The sequence below is a fragment of the Pleurodeles waltl genome, chromosome 6, assembly GCF_031143425.1.
Source record: "Pleurodeles waltl isolate 20211129_DDA chromosome 6, aPleWal1.hap1.20221129, whole genome shotgun sequence".
In the NCBI taxonomy this organism is placed as follows: domain Eukaryota; kingdom Metazoa; phylum Chordata; class Amphibia; order Caudata; family Salamandridae; genus Pleurodeles; species Pleurodeles waltl.
In genome coordinates, this window is record NC_090445.1 from 950,249,311 (window position 1) to 950,271,554 (window position 22,244).

Genomic DNA, 22,244 nt, shown 5'->3' on the forward strand with positions numbered 1-22,244 from the left:
AGGCCAGCTCATCCAAACATAAGCACCACAGAAAACACAAGCATTCACCCAAGCAACACACAGATGCAGACATATCAACAGTCACTACCACCTCTGTGTCCCCGTCCTCCTCGTCTCCCTCCTCCCTCCCTGTGACGTCTACACTCACACCTGCATGCACCCCAACATCAGCCAGTTCTTCCACCAACAGCAAACCCTCCACTACAGTCCACACACCTGCAGTCACCACCCCCACTGGCATTTACACGTCCCCTGTGTCCTCTCCCACTGTGTCTGTCACCCCCTCTTCCAAGACACATAAACGCAGGCAGACACCCAAACAACAGCCAACCACCTCACCACAGCCTACGTCCCAGTCACCTGCACCCAAGGACAGCACACCTGGCTCTCATACAACCACATCCTCTTCCTCCACTTCTCTCACCACTACTCCTACCCCTTACCTTGGTCCCAAGAAAAATTACCTCTCCAGTTTTGACCTCTTTCCCTCCCCCGACCCACCCCCTCCAACTGGGAAAAGTCCCAAGGGCACCTCAGCCACCACCAGCCCAACTACTACAGTGCAAGTGGTGCATGGCATGTGGAGTCCACCCTTTGGCGGCAGTAACACTTCGGTGAGCAGCAAGGGGACAGCCAGCCCCCCCCAGGCAAGAGGACCCGGAAATTGAAGGGCCGCCGTGAGCGGACAGAGACGGCTGCCCCCAAGGAGATGACTCCGGCCACTTCACCGGCCACAGCAGCCAGGGGAGGCAAGGGCCCGAGAGGCCCATCTAAGGAGCGGAAGGACAGCAGGGCGGAGAGGACAACCACCAGGAGCGCGGAGCAGGAGGGCCCCACAAGCCCCATCCCGGCTGCAAGGGACGACACCAAAGGGCCCAGGACTCACTCCCCGAAGGGGCCTGACACAGCACGGTCGGAGGGCGACTGAGCAGGGTGTCCAGGCCAGGTATGACTCCCTTGACATACTGCAAGAGCACCGCTGAACAGGGCCCCGCCGTGAAGACAGGTACCGCTGAACAGGGCCCCGGCGTGAAGACAGGTACCGCTGAGCAGGGCCCCGCCGTGAAGACAGGTACCGCTGAACAGGGCCCCGCCGTGAAGACAGGTACCGCTGAGCAGGGCCCCGCCGTGAAGACAGGTACCGCTGAACAGGGCCCCGCCGTGCAGAAGAGCACCGCTGAATAGGGCCCCGCCGTGCAGAAGAGCACCGCTGAACAGGGCCCCGCCGTGAAGACAGATACCGCTGAACAGGGCCCCGCCGTGCAGAAGAGCACCGCTGAACAGGGCCCGCCGTGCAGAAGAGCACCGCTGAACAGGGCCCCGCCGTGCAGAAGAGCACCGCTGAGCAGGGCCCCGCCGTGAAGACAGGTACCGCTGAACAGGGCCCCGCCGTGAAGACAGGTACCGCTGAACAGGGCCCCGCCGTCTCAAGCACCGCTCCGCTGGGCCCTTCCTGTCAAGCACCGCTCCGCTGGACCCTTCCTGTCAAGCACCGCTCCGCTGGACCCTTCCTGTCAAGCACCGCTCCGCTGGGCCCTTCCTGTCAAGCACCGCTCCGCTGGACCCTTTCTGTCAAGCACCGCTCAGCTGGACCCTTCCTGTCAAGCACCGCTCCGCTGGGCCCTTCCTGTCAAGCACCGCTCCGCTGGACCCTTCCTGTCAAGCACCGCTCCGCTGGGCCCTTCCTGTCAAGCACCGCTCCGCTGGACCCTTCCTGTCAAGCACCGCTCCGCTGGACCCTTCCTGTCAAGCACCGCTCCGCTGGGCCCTTCCTGTCAAGCACCGCTTCGCTGGACCCTTCCTGTCAAGCACCGCTCCGCTGGACATCGCCATGTCATGCACCTCTGCGCTGGGTCCCGCCGTCTCAGGCACTGTTTTTGGTTCACTGTGCCCACCATGCCTCCTCCTTGACCAGTGGACTCTGTAATCCACCTGAGAGACTGTGGCTTTGCACTCCCCAGGATGGCACAGTGGGCAATCCACCCACTGTATGGACTTGAGAGACTGTGGCTTTGCACTCCCCAGGATGGTCCAGTGGGCAACCCACCCACTGCAGAGACTTGAGAGACTGTGGCTTTGCACTCCCCAGGATGGTACAGTGGGCAACCCACCCACTGTAGAGACATTGAGAGACTGTGGCTTTGCACTCCCCAGGATGGTCCAGTGGACAACCCACCCACTGCAGAGACTTGAGAGACTGTGGCTTTGCACTCCCCAGGATGGTACAGTGGGCATGGTGGCTCCTCGTGGATCTGGCGTCGTGGACTCATGTGGCTGTGGTGGCCCCCCCCCTTCCCTTCCCCCTGAGGTGCCTGTAGTTTTGACATCGGATGCCCCTGCAGTGTTCTCTCCAAAGGACTCAGGTCTCGTGTGTGGGCTTTGCCCTTGTTTCGCAGAACCTTGGCCCACGGACATGTTAGATTCGTAGGATGTGCAGGACTTGTTACTTCAGTGATACACTGATGTGTATATCTTTTTGTTTTTTGTAAATATTTTTCACGGTTGCTCAATTATTTCCAGGTGCTTTTTTTGTACATGAAAATTTCTTCCAAATTTGGTTGTGTCATTGTATTTTTAAAGGGTCTGTGTGTGGTGTCACTGTGACTTCCTGCTCTGCATTGGTGTGTACATATTGGTGGGGTGGGGGGGTCGCATATGTGTATGCCCATAACCTTTCTTCCTCCCCCCTCCCGTGTGTCGTAGGTGCAGTACTCACCGTTGACGTCTGCGCCGGAGTTCGTACTCGTGGTAGATGAGCAGGTAGACGAGAGCAGGTATGATGTTCAATTCGGGTTCCATGCTGTCCGGATTCCGCGTGGAGTGTCTCGAGGTGAGCGTTTTCCATTGGAAATGTCTGTTTCCGCCGTGTTTTTATCGGCGGTGCTCCTGCCCCGGAAAAGGTGGCGGATTGGTGGGTCGTGATAGGGTGGGCGGTACATTGTCTGCCGCCTGGCTGTTGGCGGTGACCGCCGCACTGTTTGTTTGTTCCGCCGTGGCGGTCGGAGTGTTAATGCGGCGGGCTGTGTTGGCGGTTCCCGCCAGGGTCAGAATTGCATTTTTTTGACCGTCGGCCTGTTGGCGGGTTGGCCGCCGCTTTATCACCGACCGCCAGGGTCAGAATGACCCCCATAGTGTTAAAATAAATACTAGGACAAGCGGGACACATGAAAGGGGCTAAAGGAAGAGTGCAAAGTTAAACAAATGTAGATTGGTAGAGGTACTACATGGGAAAAACAAACTTTTTTGTAAAATAACCACAATCTTTGAAGACTTTCAAAGCAAAGAGGGATAGAGTCTGTGTGCTTTTTGTCTGTGTTTATGTACACATTCCTTGTGAAATCCGACAGATACCTCACCATACTCGACTGAAAGCACATGTACTCAACTATTTACTAGAAAATACATTTATTAGGCAGGTGTAACACCGCAAACACCACCCTGAAGCTAAACTCCTGCATAATGTATTGATTTTGGTGTTCTGGGGTGTGCTTTGTTATGTTTGTGTGTAGTGTTAAATCGAATTACTCTCGTGATGTTGCGGTGCTTTAATATTTAATGAACATATGTACAGTCGTGATATGTGGATGTTTTCCTGTACCATCTTCAGGCACTGGGTGCCTCTGCATCAGTCCTTCTTCATAAACATCCAAAACAGTTCTTACCACACAATACTGCTGTCATCGACCCATGCTCCTGATACAATGCAAGAATATGTTTCCCAAAGCTTCGTCCTATATTCCATCAAGGACATGAGGTGGTCCTGAGCAAAATATTTTTGTGACCTGACCTCTAATATCCCAATCATTGTCAGAAACAAATCCCTTCATTTAAATGGTTTAATTTCCTCAAGAACACCATGTGCAATGAGATTATGGCAATGGATTCACATGAAAAACAAAACTCTTTTACTGAAACACTACATTACCTTTTTTGGAGACAAAGGGCCAGATGTAGGGAAACTTTTGCGAGTCGCAAATGGCCCGATTTGCAATTTGCGACCCCGCAAAATCGGAAATGGGATGCAAAAATCCCATTTCCGACTCGCAAAATGCGACGCAAGCCATTATCGACTGGCAAAAATAGCGACCCCATTTTGCGACCCACTAATAGGAAGTCGTAATTTGCAAGTCGCAACCCAAATGCAATAGCCACTCGCAAATTGCGACTAGTTGCATAAAGCCCATTTTGCACTTCCAATTTACCACTAACTCAGAGCAGGTGGTAACCATTACCAAAGTATAAAAGGAGACCCAGAAGGCATCTGGGTTACTCAAGATGGTGGAGATATATGTGATAGGAATGAGGAGGAGAGCCCACGCCGCACAGCAGAGGAGGAGGAGGAGCCAGAGACAGGAGAAGATATACAGAACCAGACAGACACTTTTCCAACAAACTGAGGAGGAGATTTATGATAAATATAGACTCAGCAGTGCAGCTATACTAGATTTAATATAATTACTCAAACCACAGCTACAACGCCAGACTGTGCGCGGCTGTGCCATCCCTACGCATGTGCAAGTGCTTTGCTCACTGCACCTCTTCGCCTCGGGTAGCTATCAGGGGGTCATTGCCGTGGCAGGTGGGGTATCCCAAAGTTCACTCTCACGGTTCTTCAGGGCATTCCTAGATGCCTTACTCACACACATGTCCAGATATTTATACCTTCCCAGGAATGAGGCAGAAATCAACAGCACCAAGTTGGAATTCTACAGGACTGCCAACTTCCCCCATGTCATAGGGTGTGTAGACGGGACACATATACAAATATGCCCTCCTGCAAATCTGGAATATCTGTTCCGCAATAGGAAGTGTACCCACTCACTCAAAATCCAGGTGGAATGTGATACCCATTATGTTATCACTGACATGGTTGCCAAATTCCCAGGGAGTACACATGACTCTTACATTTTCAGGCACAGTGGGATACACCAACGCCTAGAACGTGGGGAGTTTGGAGGCGGATACCTCCAAGGTATAGCTGAATACACCTTGCAGACATACACACAGGTCAATGTGGAACCCATCTATGCCCAGCTAACATTGTACATTTTGTGCCACACAGGTGACAGTGCATATGCACTTCGACCATGGATACTGACCCCGTACTTAACACTCAGCAATGAGACAGAGAGGCGATACAACAGTGCACATAAGAGGACCAGAAATATCATAGAACAGACCTTTGGACTGCTGAAAGCAAGATTCAGATGCCTCCACAGAAGTGGAGGTGCCCTCCAGTATACCCCAATAACAGCTTTCAAGATTGTTGTTGCATGCGCTATCCTGCACAACATTGCCACCAGACGTGGGCTACCTCTCACCCCAGAAGACCCAGATTCGGAGGATGAAGAGCAAGAGCTACCACATCGCCATCATGGGGATAGAAGCATCGCAAATCAAGGCAGACTGAGACGGGAACACATTGCAAACCAATACTTTGGAAGGTACGTGCTAACTGTCACCACAGTCACTAATGTCACACACAAAGAGTCCAGGTGTGAAGTTGAACCAACAAGTGTTTTAATTTGTGCAACCAAAAAAAACTATATACATTGACAACAGTTCAGGGGCTGTAACAGTCCTCCTGGCATGAGGACACATTGACCTCATGTGCCCCAACGCCAGGACAGTGTGGAGCTCATATCCTACGCCGGCCTCGGCCAGCATGGCTGGTACCAGGGGTGTCAGCAGTGCCCTGCCTTGCGCTTCCACTGCGCAACACCCTGGTGTCACTGACAGAGACACTGCTGATGGTGGAGCCCTCCTCGCTGTCTTGCGGCGTGTCAGCCGCGCCCCTGGCCACCTGCTGTGTCTCCATAATATCAACAGCGTGGCTGAGACGGCCCAGTCCACATGCCACATCACTGGCAAAGTGGCCCATGTCAACTTGGAGGCTGACCGTGCGCCTAGAAAGGCCAGTAGTGTTCACAGTCAGCCTGACTATGGAGGCAGACATGCGGTCCAGCCGGTTAAGTAGCTGCCTGTCACGACGCCTTGCACCCTCTGTCTCAGTTAGGAGTCCGGCCACAAGTTGTCTCATGGAGAGTGCAAGGTCGCCCACATCTGTGTTCATTTGTTGCAACTCCGTGTGTACAAGCTGCATTCTTCTGCCTTGGTTTCGCTCCATGCTCCGCAATGCCCCTGTAATTCTCCTAATCTCCTGTGTTTGCAGGCACTGACCCCATAGGAGTGCGGCCTCAGCATGTGACATGGAGGCGTCCCCTGACTCTGCCTGCGGCTCTGATGGTACATTTACACGTCGCCTGCGACGCAGTTGAGGCTCCGTGTCTTCCACAGTGGCACTGTGGCTGGGACCAGGTGCTGGATCACACACCAGTATGGCGACTGGTGTATCATGAGGGGACTGAGTGTTGGTGGTGCAGGTCTCAGTGGTGGCTGGTCCTGATTCATCTGTTGGCTGCTGGCTGACCAGTGGCCCCTGGATGCTTTGGCTGGTGGGGGTGTCTTGTGGGAGACCTGTGGGACATAGAGAACACACTGTCAGTATCTACTATCTGTTATATGATTCCTAATAAACTGTTGCCTATCAACTGCCTACTTGACTACATTGCCCATAATGCACCATTCTGGTGGTTGCTACTCTGAAATGGAGCTATTTTGGTTGTCCATGCTATTGTGTACAAGGTGGGTGGGGGTATGGCATTATTGAGGGTACATGCATGTCTCATGGTACTCACCGGTTGATGGTCCTGGCTCTGATGTATCCAGATCTCCCATCCCGCACACTGCCTCTACCTCCAGGGTCTCCTCAACTCTTTCCTCCAGGGGTGTGGGTGGTGGTATTGTGGACGGTCCCCCTCCGGTACTCCTCATCTCCCGGAGCCGCTCTGCCACCCTCTCCTTGGTCCGGGAGCGCAGGTCATACCACCTTTTTTGAAATTCTTCGATGCTCCGGTGGCTGACACCCAGGGAGTTCACTTTGTCTTGGATGTCCATCCAGATTCTTCTCTTCTCCACCTCTGGCACGGTGAGGGCTGCCTTCCCAAAAAGTTGGTCATGGTACTGGCAGCACTCCTCTGTCAGCACCTCCAGCTCTTTCTCTGCAAATTGAAGTTTGCGCTTCCTTGGTGTCTCAGCCATGGTAGCTGCTGTTCTCTCTGTTTGCAGTTCTGCTGTTGAAATGGGTGTGGTCCTCCCTCCTCCCAGGTGTATTTGTAAACTTCCTGGCTATGATGTCATCATCATGAGCCATGAATTGTTTTCCAGAGTGTTCTGCAGCACCTGCATTCGATTTGCGGCACAGTCGCAATTTGCGACACCCACTCGCAAATTGCGTGTTCGTTTTTAGCGCGGTCGCAAAAAGCGACCTCGCAAACAGCGGACTCGCAATCTGCGGTGCGACTTCATTTGCGAGTCGCAAATTGAAGTCGTGTTTTCTTCTTGGATACCATTTAGCGAGTCGGAAATTGCGAGTCTCAATGACTCGCAATTTCCGACTCGCAAAATTTTTCCTACCTACATCTGGCCCAAAGTTACTGATTGTGTTCATAGTTCTAAGTACCATATATCCGAAACTCATCATACTTAAAAATGTGATGAAGCGCTGGGTCTAATTTCTTCCAATTCTTGCATGTGCGCATTAAAAATGAATCAGTGCATGCCTTAACTTTTAAAGGACACAGATCTGTTATATATTATTTTCTACTGCTCCGCAAACGTTCTTCGTCTCGCAAAGAAGGCTCTTTAACGTATTTTTCTCATGCTGCAATATGCAATGCCTTTTGATAATTCCTATCAACATTTTTCGTTTTTGTGAGCATTTGATATGATCATTTTTGGCGATACTATTCGTACGGCTATTTCAACTGGCTTTAAACAATCCTTATGTTTCCTGCTCGCATTCTCATGCATGGAACGACGAAATCCATTCATCACTTAATAATGTTTCCTCGCACAGGCGCATATATTTAATAATTACCTCTAATCAGAAATAATACTGATTATGCAAAAATAAAACAACACAACAATATATTCAGAAAATCCGTGATTGCATTTTTGCACTTTTCGACTTTCTACTAGGGCTAGGTGTAACAAGCGTAATTTTGTGTACCATAAGTTTGCTAAATGCATCTTGCACTCAATAAATTACCCCCAGGTCCCTCTAGTCCTCGTCCCATTCATCACTCTATGGAGATAACGATCTCCACAGCAGAAAAAAAGAACACGAGGAATGCTGGGTGATCCACCCCACCCCCTCCCTCTGTACATAGGGCCTCATTCTAAGTTTGGCTGGCGGCGGGTGCCGCCAGCCAAACGGGAACCACCAAATGGCCGCTCTCATTCTGTCTTTCCCGCTGGGCCGGCGGGCGACCGCCAAAAGGGCGCCGCCGGCCCAGCGGGAAAGACCCTGCAACAAGGAAGCCGGCTCCGAATGGAGCCGGCGGAGTTGCAGGGGTGCGACGGGTGCAGTGGCACCCGTCGCGATTTTCACTGTCTGCAAAGCAGACAGTGAAAATCTTTATGGGGTCCTGTTAGGGGGCCCCTGCACTGCCCATGCCAGTGGCATGGGCAGTGCAGGGGCCCCCAGGGGCCCCATGACACCCGTTCCCGCCATCCTGTTTCTGGCGGTGAAAACCGCCAGAAACAGGCTGGTGGGAAGGGGGTCGGAATCCTGCAGCGCCGCCATGGAGGATTCCCTGGGCCAGGGGAAAACCGGCAGGAAACCGCCGGTTCCCCTTTTCTGACCGCGGCTTTACCGCCGCGGTCAGAATGGCCCTGGAAGCACCGCCAGCCTGTTGGCAGTGCTTCCGTGGTCCCCGGCCCTGGCGGTCATGGACCGACAGGGTCGGAATGACCCCCATAATCTGTACTTACCCAGCTTATCTAAGCCCCAGAACAGAAGGCCAGACATGTGGGAGGGAGGGAGGGGTGTGATGAATGGGAGGAGGACAACAGGAATAATGAAGAATGGTTCTGGACATGTGCGAGAGGTGCATTTTTCAGCCCAACTGAAGCGTGCCACCCCTTGATGTTTTCCTGATGTATTTAAGTGGTGGGGAACCTGGGGTTGAGTACTGCTTAGCAGAATTGCTAATTTGGATTGCTTGCTGCCTCCTGTTACTGTGTTTTGGTAGTTCCAAATTGTGACTGCTGCAGTGGTTGTGTACCATGGGGAAGCATTCACATAAAAGGAAGCACTTGAAAGTGTCTTCCTTGTCCGCTTCCTCTTCTTCGTCCCCCTGATTTTTTTCCCTTTTCAGGCTGGACAGACATGAAGAGGAGGAGGCCCACATTAAACGCCTCATAAGGGAACAGTTGTTGGACATTGGGGGCGGAAGGCAAGCGCAAACTCATTCCTGCTGCTGTGTCTTCTTCTTCAGATTCAGAGGAGGAGGGCCTGGGCCCTGAGGATCTTATGGGAAAATACATTACTGAGGACCAGTTGCCTGCCCTAGTGCACCATGTTAAGTGTAATAAGGGCTTTCAGAAGGATGAGGCTCCAGAATCCTCCTCTTCTGCACTGTTACACTAATTTCATACTTCCACCCCTGTTGATGTGCCCGTCCATTCTTGCATTTGTGAAGTGCTACATAGGGAATAGTGAGATTTTGATGCCTCGCTTTATGACCAAACTGTATCCCTTGCATAATAAGCAGACAGACTTTCCTGGTTCTATCCTGATGGATTCTTTTGTGGCCAGTCTGGTGGGATATGCTTCTATGGCTGAGGAGGCGGTTCTCCGGGATCCCGTAGACAAGAAGGTGGATGGGTCTCTCAAGGAGGTGTACTCTGTAGCTCATCTGGCCCATCAGGCTGGGCTATATGAGACTTATGTGGCGCAGTCCCTTATCTCAGACCTCAAGACTCTGTATAGTGCTTTGGATGAGTTGTCTGATTGTTCTGGGGTTCTTTTTAAAGGGCGTTTTGTTTGATATGGTTTGAGTTTCTGCTCTAGCTGGAGGTGCTTGTGGGGCAGCCCGTCGCAACCTGGTTCTGAGATATTGGAAGATGGATGGTGGCCAGAAGTCTTCTGCTTTGCGGCTGCCTTTTCAGGGTTCTGTCTTGTTTAGTGCTGAGCTTGAGACTCATCTTCACAAACTCTTCAAAGAGAAGAAGCATTCTTCTTCCCTTAGGTCCTATGCGGGTGATAGGCCATTCTCCAGATGTAAGTCTCCCCCATGTCATCCCCGAAGAGGTGATTCCTGAGAGCTCATGGTCGGCCTCCTGCCCACAGGGTAGGGAGAAGAAGCCCAAATCACTGCCTCAAAAGCAGCGTTCCTGACTAGATGACAATACAGGAGCATTGTGGAGGGGCCGTATTCGGCTGTTTTCCAAGGCCTGGGTGGGGGATACTTTAGATGCCTGTGTCTTGGATGTAGTTCAACAGGGCTACAGGATAGAGTCTGGGGAACTTCCTCCCGCATCTGGGATATGTCATACTCCTTGGCCAGCCCTACTGGACACACAGATGGCCCTTCAACAAGGTTTTCTGTCCCTTGTACAAAAACAGGCTGTTCGGGTGGTGCCCCCTCTGGAACAGGGTCTGGGGTTCTACTCAATTGTTTTTATGGTGACAAAGGTGACAGGGGGTTTTCGCCTAGTGTTGGACTTGAGGGCTCTGAACAAGTTTGTCTGCCATGTACCTTTCAAGATGGAGACTTTGCAGAGAACCATTCCTCTAGTGATGCAGGACCATTATGTGGGCACCCTGGATCTACAGGATGCATACTATTATGTGTCAGTCTATCCGTCATCTCAACGGTATCTGGTAATATGTCTAAGGGGGATACTTTATCAATTTACAGTGCTTCCTTTTGGTCTCCGCTCTGAGCCACGTGTGTTCACTAAAGTGGTGGCACCACTTGTGGCCCTCCTTCATCTTCAAGGGTGTTTCCTGAACCCTTATGTGGACAATTGGCTCCTTCATGCCCCGTCACAGCTGGATCTTCGGCAGGACCTTCAGACAGTGTGTGCTGCACTTTAGGCTCATGATTTCCTGCTCACTTGGGCCAAGTGCCAGTTGATGCTGCCCCAGGATCTGACTTTTATTGGAGCTCAGTTTCGCACAGATCTCAACAAGGTTTTTTTGCCTCCTTCCAGGCTCTGGCTCTGGGTTCCCTGGCCAGGGACCTGATAGCCAGTCGTGCTGCCTTGGTTTGAACTTGGCTTCATCTCTTGGGCTTCATGGCAGCAGCAGTCTTTACGGTGCCGTGGGCACAATTTCATTTTGCCCTTTATTGATTCATCTGCTGTCTTATTGGGATCCTTGATCGGGGAATTTTGAGTTGATGGTTTTAGTCTAAGGAGACCTTGGGGTACTTGAGGTGGTGGTCCATTCAAGACAATCTTTTGCTGTGGGTTCCCTTGCAACCAGATCCGTCCTTGATTCTCACCACAGATGCCAGTTCCCTTTTTTGGTGGACCACCTTGGTGGTCAGGGAGGTAATGCAGTTCTGTCACTCTCTGGAGTGTCGTCATCTGGTTGTGTGGTCTGACAACTGTGTGACGGTGGCTTATTTGAACAATCAATGGGGTATTAGTTCCAGGTCCCTCAATGCTGCAGTGCTGCCTTTGTTTCACAGGGGGGAATTACATCTTCTCTCTCTCAGGGTGGTGCATGCTTGGGAAGTGGACACTGGGGTGACAGATGCCCCTAGCCCAGTTTTCCATTCCTTCCACGAACTGTCTCTCTCGGTGGCCGTATTCCAGCAGGTGTGCAGGAAGTTTGGCATTTCCTTTCTGGATCTATTTGCTTTCTGGCTAAATGCACAGGTTCCCCTCTTTTGTCTTTGGACTCCAGAGGAGGGAGCATGGGGGGGTGGATGCCCGGACAGTCCTTTGGCCCAATTGCCTCCTGTATGCCTTTCCAACCTTGGCATTGATTGCCCAGATTCTGGCTTGGTTGAAAGGGAGGCCCAGGTTGTGATTTTAGTAGTTCCTTTTTGGCCCTGGAGGTTGTGATTTCCCACTCTCAGAAAGTTGGCAGTCGTGGGCCCTGGATTGATTCCATCTTCTCCTTTTCCTCTTCGGTCGCATCCCTCTCTGGATCTATGGTGGCTGTGACTGTCGGTCTGGAAGTTGAGAGGTGGAGACTCCCGAACAGGGGTTTACCCCGGCATCTAGCTCTGGCTGTACAGCACTCTAGGAAGCCTTCTACTCTTCAGTCTTACAATCACCACTGGGGTAATTTTCAGAAATGGTGTGAACCAGTGGGGGTCCCTCCTTTGGATTGCTCTCTGCCCATGGTTCTTCTGCTTTTGTGAGAGGGTATTGAGAAGAGGTTGGCAGTGTCCACTTTGCGTGCACAGTGGGCTGCGATTAAAGCTTTGGGGTCTCCTTGGGGTAATCTGCTGGATGTGGAAGACTTTATGGTTCGGTTGCTCCAGAGTTTCTCTCTGGAATGTCAGGTGATGAAGCCTTTTGGGGTGGTTTTGCGTTTGGACTCCTCCTTTGTTCCTAAGATTCCTTCCCAGTTTCATTGTTCGTAGGGAGTTGTTTTGCCTGCCTGTGAAGGGGCACGAGGATCAGCGCCGGACTGAACATACGCTGGGGGCACTGATCAGGGGGCCGGAGTAGAGGTCAAACCTCTACATCACGACGGCTCCGCGGCACAGGGGGCGGGGCTCTAAAATCAGGAAGATGCTGAGAGGAACGGGAAGAAGGACGGCTGAGAGATGAGAAGGAGGAGGTCGGAGAAAATACAAGGGAGGAGAAAACAGAGGCAAAACTTAGAAACAAAGAGGAGGACAAATTTGGCGGAAGCGAGACGACGACAATGGAAATGGAAGACGGAGACGGACAGCAGGGAGCACCAATGAGGACCTTGTCTCAAGAAGACTGAGAGGGAGACCACACAAAGAAGCCGGCCACATTCCAGGAGGAGCGTGGCCCCACCAGGTACGTGCAACGAGCTGGGGGAGGGAAGGGAAAGCCAAAGAAAGCCACAAAAGTGGGGAGCACTGTCTGTTTGGTTTCACTATTTTTTCCCTTCTATTTCAAATACCTATTAAAACACTGAAAGGACAATATAAGAAAAGGCACTGGGTAAAGGGAAAGTGGGGTACTAACTTAAGAGAGAGACAGGTTACTATAAAAAAAGGCATTTAAGAAGCCAGGAAACATAGAGTGTATAGACTACAGACAAAGAAAATATTAGTAATTCACCAAGAAACAAAAATCATGGAAACGAAGGGGCACAGAAACGCACAAAAGAAACAAGACAGAAATAGAGAAAGAATAGCAAGGGAGGAAGAAAAGAGCACTACCTACTATAAAGTCAAACGTACTTTTAAAAACAGGCTTCTTATTTTTCTCTCCCTCTCACGGTGGACGATCTTCTGGATCCCTGAGACGCCAACCATGAATGGGGCGAGGACAACAGGACCAGAAGTAATGAAGATTACCGGTAAGTAATAGGACGTTACTCAACTGGGCAGTTTGGATTTGTACTTTTGTGCTCAAAAATTAACTGAATAGTCTACTCAGATAAAAAATCTACCTGAAATGCTACTTGTATTAAAAAATTACCTGAATAGTATTTCAGAATTTAAAATTCAGTGATATTACTCAATGTGGCATAATGCATAACGTCTGTAATTTTGCATAAATTTCATTATGCAAAATTACACCAATTAAATTAAAATTTCAACAAGGCCTAACGTTTGCACCTGGCGTAAACTGTTTTCTATATTTAGTAAGTATTAGTATTTAGTATTTTAGAAAGTACATTGGAATTTGTGTGGGATACACCATACTTTGCAACTATATTCAAAGAGTCTATAATGCATATTTGCCTGTGGGCTAAAGGAGGGTGCACCAACACTCTTTATTGCAGCTTTGTGTTGTCACCCTGCAACTGACTGTTTTACATATCTTAATATTATAGCCATATGATGTCTTTCTGCAACTGGTGCCAGTATATGTTTTTACGCCACCAGATACCATAACAATGAATGTAAATGTGGCCAAACAACACATGTTCATTAGAGGAATTCTACTAATGAACTTGCATTCACACATTTATTTTTACAGTATAACAAGCAAATTCAAGTTTATCACCAGAGTACTGCAAAAGCAACATGAGAAAAACACATTTTGTTGCTGTACAGACCGCATGTAACAGTTATTTTATGGATCGAAAAAACATTCTTAACCTTTTCGGTGCGGGCGTTGGCCAGTGGCCGACACCAGGAAGGGTATTAATAAATCCTCGGGTGCGTTGCACCCGAGGATTTTTTTTTTTTTTAAAACTTCCCCCGGGAGACACGGAAGCTTCCGTGTCTCCCCCCGCCCCCCACCCGCCCCTTTGTGACGTCAGCGCGCCGCGAGGTGCGCTGACGTTTCAAAGGTGTTTTCCCCATCAAAGCAGGAAGCAGCCTTGCGGCCGCTTCCTGCTTTGATGGGGAAAGCGGCCTTTCCCACGTTCGGTAAGGCCTCGTAAGAAAGGGGAGAGTCTCCCCTTTCTTACGAGGCCTTCCTGAAATTGTTTCCTGGCCCCTGATCGCAGCACAGCTGCGATCGGGGGCCAGGAAACACTTTCAGGAAGGCCTCGTAAGAAAGGGGAGGCTCTCCCCTTTCTTACGAGGCCTTCTGAAAGTGTTTCCTGGCACCCGATCGCAGCACAGCTGCGATCGGGGGCCAGGAAACACCACTAGACACCAGTGATTTCACTTTGGGGGGGCAGCCCCCACGGAAAACGGGCCGCCCCCCGGCATAATTTTTATTTTTAAAAAAAGGTAGGTGCCCCCTGGGGGGGGGGGGGGGGGGCGCGATCGCACCCCCCCAGGGGATTTTTTTTTTTTTTTTTTAAATATTGTTTTTTAGATGTTGTAGGGTTTCCCTGGGGGCCATTTTGGCCCCCAAGGAAACCATACAACAACTAAAAAAAAATAGATGTATATATAGATCTATTTATATCTATCTAGATAGATATATCTAGGTACATGGATATATCTATAGATATATCTATGTAGATAGATATATATATATATATAGAGGTAGATCTATATCAATCAAAGAGATTTATAAAGCGCGCTACTCACCCGTTAGGGTCTCAAGGCGCTGGGGGGGGATGGGGGAGGGAAAGGGGCTGGGAGGTTCACTGTTCGAAAAGCCAGGTTTTGAGGCCCTTCCTGAAAAGAAGTAGGTTTTGGGTCTTGCGAAGGTGGGTTGTGAGGGCGTTCCAGGTTTTGGGTGCAAGGTAGGAGAAGGATCTGCCCCCGGTGGTGGTGTGTTTGATGCGGGGGACAGAGGCGAGAGAGAGGTCAGCTGAGCGGACGTTTCGTGTGGGGATGTGGAAGGTGACTCTCGTTGAGGTAGGCAGGGCCTGTGTTGTGGAGTGATTTGTGTGCGAGGATGAGGATCTTGAAGGTGATCCTTTTGTCAATGGGGAGCCAGTGGAGGGATTTGAGGTGTGGAGAGATGTGTTCGTGTCGGCGGAGGTTGAGGATGAGTCGTGCTGCTGAGTTCTGGATGCGTGTAGTTTGCGCTTGAATTTTAGAGTGGTGCCGGCGTAGAGGGTGTTTCCGTAATCAAGCCTGCTGCTGATGAGTGCGTGAGTGACAGTTTTTCTGGTCTCTGTGGGGATCCATTTGAATGTTTTTCAGTATACGGAGTGTGTTGAAGCATGAGGAGGTAAGAGTGTTGATTTGTTGGGTCATCGAGAGGGAGGAGTCTAGGATGATGCTGAGGTTGCGTGCGTGGTTGGCGGGGGTGGGTGCAGGGCCTAGCGTGGTGGGCCACCATGAGGGGTCCCAGGTGTTTTTGTGTGGGCCAAAGTGGATTATTTCGGTTTTGCTTGAGTTGAGTTTCAGGTGGTTGGCTGTCATATATATATATCACTTTTGTCAATATGTGTGTGGTTTCCCTGGGGGGAAAAGGGTCCGACTTGTCTAGAGGCAGTTTTAGTGCCATAAAGAAGCGCAGAAAGTTTATATGCCTACTGCAAAGAGCAAATCTGTATTTTATGTAAATAGCTGAGTACATTAGTAAAGTCTATGGAGAGATGAAGGGCACTTTTGCTGGGTGGTAATGAGGGACTCCGAGGAGGAGGGAGTGGGAGCACCAAAAATGATTGTTGGACTGGGCGCAGGAGGTGCTAAAGACTGTCACGAATGTTATGTGACAAGGTGTTTTTTGAGTGTCTTGAAAGTACGTGCTGATTGAGGGAAGAAGCTCAGGTAAGGTGGCCTCTACTGTTGCACGTATCTCACACACACCATCGATTTTGTGACTGTCTACGTAGGCTAGTGTTTTAGAGCAACAGTTTAGCCAATAGCAGAGATGGCATCTTGATGGATGACTGCTGCCTGCACTCGGGTTATAGAGGACCGCTCTGACATAGGATCAGAGACTGAGACATCAGATACTGAGACAGCATCTGAGGGATAGGACAATGGCGCAGACTCTGGGAGTGATTTTTCAGTCAGAGGAGTCCCATTCGATAACTCCTCTTCCAGTACATTATGAGGGAGGTGATGAGGACAGTCCTGCTGTCCCTTCGCAAGCTGTTCGTGCAACTGGGTAATAGTGGGTTAGGCCGACCCAGAGAGCAGGTGAATGCGGCGGCAAGCAGAGAGAGAGTGCTCTCTTGGGAGCTCCCCAATTTAGTTCAGCCCCAAATTCCACCACCCAAATCATATTGTGGAGACATCAAAATTGTCTATGGCAAAACAAACTGGTTTTGTAAGGCAGGCACCTGTGTTTTTGGTCCTGGATTTGGTGGCCATATAGAGAAACACACTAAACCCAAACATTTCTGGAAACTAGACATTCGGGGGAGTCCACAGAGGTGTGACTTGTGTGGATTCCCCAAAGTTTTCTTACCCAGAATACCCTGCAAAGCTGAAATGTTGAAAAAAAACTCAATTTTTCTCGCATTTCTGTCACACAAACTACAGGAATATGCTGGGATCCACAACATTCCTACCACCCAGTGACTCCTCACCTGTCCTGATAAAAACACTACCCCACTTGAGTGCCTACACCTAGTGCCTGTGTCAGAAATGGATCACCCCAGGGTCAACAGCTGCCTCACGTAAGGACCAACATTGACCGTTGTGTGATCTATTCCTGTCGCAGGCACCAGGCCTAACCACACAAGTGAGGTATCATATTTATCAGGAGACTTGGGGGAACGCTGGGTGGAAGGAAATTTGTGGCTCCTCTCAGATTCCAGAACTTTCTGTCACCGAAATGTGAGGAAAACGTGTTATTTTAGCCACATTTTGAGGTTTGCAAAGGATTCTGGGTAACAGAACCTGGTCCGAGCCCCACAAGTCACCTTATCTTGGATTCCCCTGGGTTTCTAGTTTTCAAAAATGTGCTGGTTTGCTAGGTTTCCCCAGGTGCCGGCTGAGCTACAGGCCAAAATCCACAGGTAGGCACTGTTTTCTATGAAAAAATGTGATGTGTCCAAGTTGTGTTTTGGGGCATTTCCTGTTGCGGGCGCTAGGCCTACCCACACAAGTGAGGTATCATTTTTATCGGGAGACTTGGGGGAACGCTGGGTGGAAGGAAATTTGTGGCTCCTCTCAGATTCCAGAACTTTCTGTCACCGAAATGTGAGGAAAACTTGTTTTTTTAGCCACTTTTTGAGGTTTGCAAAGGATTCTGGGTAACAGAACCTAGTCCGAGCCCCGCAAGTCACCCCTCTTTGGATTCCCCTAGGTCTCTAGTTTTCAGAAATGCACAGGTTTGGTAGGTTTCCCTAGGTGTCGGCTGAGCTAGAGGCCAAAATCTACAAGTAGGCACTTCGCAAAAAACACCTCTCTTTTCTTCCAAAAATGTGGATGTGTCCACGTTGCGCTTTGGGGCGTTTCCTGTCACAGGCGCTAGGCCTACCCACACAAGTGAGGTATCATCTTTATCGGGAGACTTGGGGGAATGCTGGGTGGAAAGACATTTGTGGCTCCTCTCAGATTCCAGAACTTTCTGTCACCGAAATGTGAGGAAAACTTGTTTTTTTAGCCACTTTTTGAGGTTTGCAAAGGATTCTGGGTAACAGAACCTGGTCCGAGCCCCGCAAGTCACCCCTCCTTGGATTCCCCTAGGTCTCTAGTTTTCAGAAATGCACAGGTTTGGTAGGTTTCCCTAGGTGCCGGCTGAGCTAGAGGCCAAAATCTACAGGTAGGCACTTCGCAAAAAACACCTCTGTTTTCTTCAAAAAATTTGGATGTGTCCACGTTGCGCTTTCGGGCGTTTCCTGTCGCAGGCGCTAGGCCTACCCACACAAGGGAGGTATCATTTTTATCGGGAGACTTGGGGGAACGCTGGGTGGAAGGAAATTTGTGGCTCCTCTCAGATTCCAGAACTTTCTGTCACCGAAATGTGAGGAAAACTTGTTTTTTTAGCCACTTTTTGAGGTTTGCAAAGGATTCTGGGTAACAGAACCTGGTCCGAGCCCTGCAAGTCACCCCTCCTTGGATTCCCCTAGGTCTCTAGTTTTCAGAAATGCACAGGTTTGGTAGGTTTCCCTAGGTGCCGGCTGAGCTAGAGGCCAAAATCTACAGGTAGGCACTTCGCAAAAAACACCTCTGTTTTCTTCAAAAAATTTGGATGTGTCCACGTTGCGCTTTGGGGCGTTTCCTGTCGCGGGCGCTAGGCCTACCCACACAAGTGAGGTATCATTTTTATCGGGAGACTTGGGGGAACGCTGGGTGGAAGGAAATTTGAGGCTCCTCTCAGATTCCAGAACTTTCTGTCACCGAAATGTTAGGAAAACTTGTTTTTTTAGCCACTTTTTGAGGTTTGCAAAGGATTCTGGGTAACATAACCTGGTCAGAGCCCCACGAGTCACCCCATCTTGGATTCCCCTAGGTCTCTAGTTTTAAAAAATGCACAGGTTTGGTAGGTTTCCCTATGTGCCGGCTGAGCTAGAGGCCAAAATCTACAGGTAGGCACTTTGGAAAAAACAGATGTGTTTTCAATAAAAAAAATAGGATGTGTCCATGTTGTGTTTTGGGGCATTTCCTGTCGCGGGCACTAGGCCTACCCACACAAGTGAGGTATCATTTTTATCGGGAGACTTGGGGGGAACATAGAATAGCAAAACAAGTGTTATTGCCCCTTATCTTTCTCTACATTTTTTCCTTCCAAATATAAGAGAGTGTGTAAAAAAGACGTCTATTTGAGAAATGCCCTGCAATTCACATGCTAGTATGGGCACCTCGGAATTCAGCGATGTGCAAATAACCACTGCTCCTCAAAACCTTATCTTGATCCCATTTTGGAAATGCAAAGGTTTTCTTGATACCTCTTTTTCACTCTTCATATTTCAGAAAATGAATTGCTGTATACCCAGTATAGAATGAAAACCAACTGCAGGGTGCAGCTCATTTATTGGCTCTGAGTACCTAGGGTTCTTGATGAACCTACAAGCCCTTTATATCCCCACAACCAGAAGAGTCCAGCAGACAAAACGGTATATTGCTTTCAGAAATCAGACATTCCAGTAAAAAGTTACAGAGTAAATCATATAGAAAAATGGCTGTTGTTTTCAGCTCAATTTCAATATTTTTTTATTTCAGCTGTTATTTTCTGTAGGAAAACCTTGTAGGATCTACACAAATGACCCCTTGCTGAATTCAGAATTTTGTCTAGTTTTCAGAAATGTTTAGCATTCCGGGATCCAGCATTGGTTTCACACCCATTCCTGTCACTAACTGGAAGGAGGCTGAAAGCACCAAATATAGTAAAAATGGGGTATGTCCCAGTAAAATGCCAAATTTGTGTTGAAAAATGTGGTTTTCTGATTCAAGTCTGCCCGTTCCTGAAAGGTGGGAAGATAGTGATTTCAGCACCAGAAACCCTTTGTTGATGGCATTTTCAGGGAAAAAACCACAAGCCTTCTTCGGCAGCCCTTTTTTCCCATTTTTTAGGAAAAAAAAAAATTTTAACTGTATTTTGGCTATTTTCTTGGTCTCCTCCAGGGGAAACCACAAACTCTGGGTACCATTAGAATCCCTACGATGTTGGAAAAAAAGGACGCAAATTTGGCGTGGTTAGCTTATGTGGACAAAAAGTTATGAAGCCCTAAGCGCAAACTACCCCAAATAGCCAAAAAAGGGCTCAGCACTGGGGGGGAAAAGGCCCAGCAGCTAAGGGGTTAATAGGTTATTTTTTTTAGAGGGATTTTGGATTGTTGCACATATTTAACTCTTTACTGGATGGTTTTAAATACATTTGTTAAAACATACACACATGACACAATGCCATGGGATAAAGCAGAAATGTAGATGTGCAGGGAATAATATCATTTTTATTACCATTGCCGCTTATAAGTCTTGACCTCTCCCACATTCAATAATAGTAACATTGTGGCTCCCATTTCTTTTTTTAAAAAAAATGCTATAAGGGTCAAACGGAGCATTCTTGTGCCTGTGGCTAAGGTTAGGGGTCTACGAGAACTCCCATCTTATGTGAAAACCGAAAAGCATTGCAGATTGTGCCATGAATTTAGTAGAGAAGGTAGCTGAGTGAGAAGTCTTTAGTCCAAACACAAGATCCAGAAAAAGTGTCAGTGGTCTGCGAACCTGTAGTAAAGGTGTTCTGGACACTTGTTGGACATTCAGCAACTTTCATGGATCTGACAAGATTCAAAGCCTGAGGGAAGTCCAATAAATATTCCCAAATTTGCAAATACCTGCAAATCCTAATCATTTTGCTTCGGGCTGGGTATTTCATCCTTTTCATGGATTCAGTGTTCCAATCTATATAACAGTATACTTAAGTAGCTATAGACACTGTGTCTCTCCTAAATTAAACTGAATTCCCCCATGGTGTCTCAATTTTATGGCCACTACATGTCAATTTAGAATGTGTACCAAGGCACAGGCCTTTGATCCACTCTTGTACCTTATAATACTTCTCCGCCTGATGATGTTCCTATTTTCTTTGTGGGTCAAAAGATCATCAGGATTATATGAACAACTTTGATTCACTCAGTGTTTAAGTTGCATCTATTCAAGTTACTATAATACGCCCTTCAGCAGACACATGGGTCTTTAATTCGTACCTGTATATTTTATGTAAATTGTGAATGTTTAAACTGAACAAAAATCACTCACCTTTTGACTTTCAAATTATTTTTGCAAAGCCAGCTTGAATAAATTCTGATTTATTCATAGCTTAGTATCTAATATGAATATTTTTTATTTGATTGGTGCATTGATGGGTTTCCCTATTGCACTCTCAGGTGACATTGTCTGTGCCTTGCCAGTGCCCATTACAGTGTAGACTTCTCTCCCACTGAGGGTTGAATGGAGTCTTTGTCTGCAGGTTGGTTGCAGTGCCTATATATAAACAGTTGCATTGATAGTCATGACCTCCTAAGTTTCTCATATTGGTCTATTCCAAAAATTGAATTTTGCTCCTTCCCAAATAAGCTAGATTTACTTTTCTGTGACATAAACTTGTTTCTTATTTTCCACCCTATGACCTCCATCCCCTTTTAATCAGCTTAGTTGGCTGTCAGTTTCAGGTAATCAAAAGTTAGGCCTGTTGCCTACCTTCACTCTACCATAATTTCAACACAGTGACAAATGGCTGTGTTGCAGCAGTTATACATTAAATTAACTTGCACTTTGGTACAACAGAATCCTAGATTATGGATGTGTCGTATTTACAACATGATGCACCACAGCGTAAGGTTACAGGCTGGGTAAAAAAAAATTATGCACCCATGGGCATCATGTCATAAGGAAATCTGATGCTTATTCTGCATAAGTGATGTAGGTCCGATCTGCAGCACGTAAAGTAACCCAAATCGGCCTTGCATCACTTTCAAGTGGGAAATGCATAAGAAATCCCATAGAAAGTGATGCTATTGCAACAAAGGATAAATGGAGCAGGCAGCTAGGATATCAACCCTAGCAACCCCAGCACCAATCAGGATATCCAGGCAGACATCCAAGGGACGAGGAAGATAAATTCAATTGAGGAGGGTAACCAAATACTAGTAACAGAGGTGAGGAAGCACGAACATTAACTCTTTGTAACCTCTAAATTGCCACTACCGAAGAAAAAGTCTAAGTAGAAATCCTTAGTGGATAAAGTAAACAGCGTAGGGCAAGTCGATAGGACTGTAACAGATTGCAAGAAGAGCCGGCACAACTACAAGCACAGGACCAAGGCGATACTGGCCAGGAACTTCAAGGCAGCCTTGTGCATCCAGAGGAGGAGGAACTGAGGTCCAGAAAGAGTTGACAGCCTTGGAGGAGCAGGTATCTTCAGTCATCACAGAAGAGTTGGTGGCAGGAGTAGAAGGCCATGACAGTGCAGTCCCT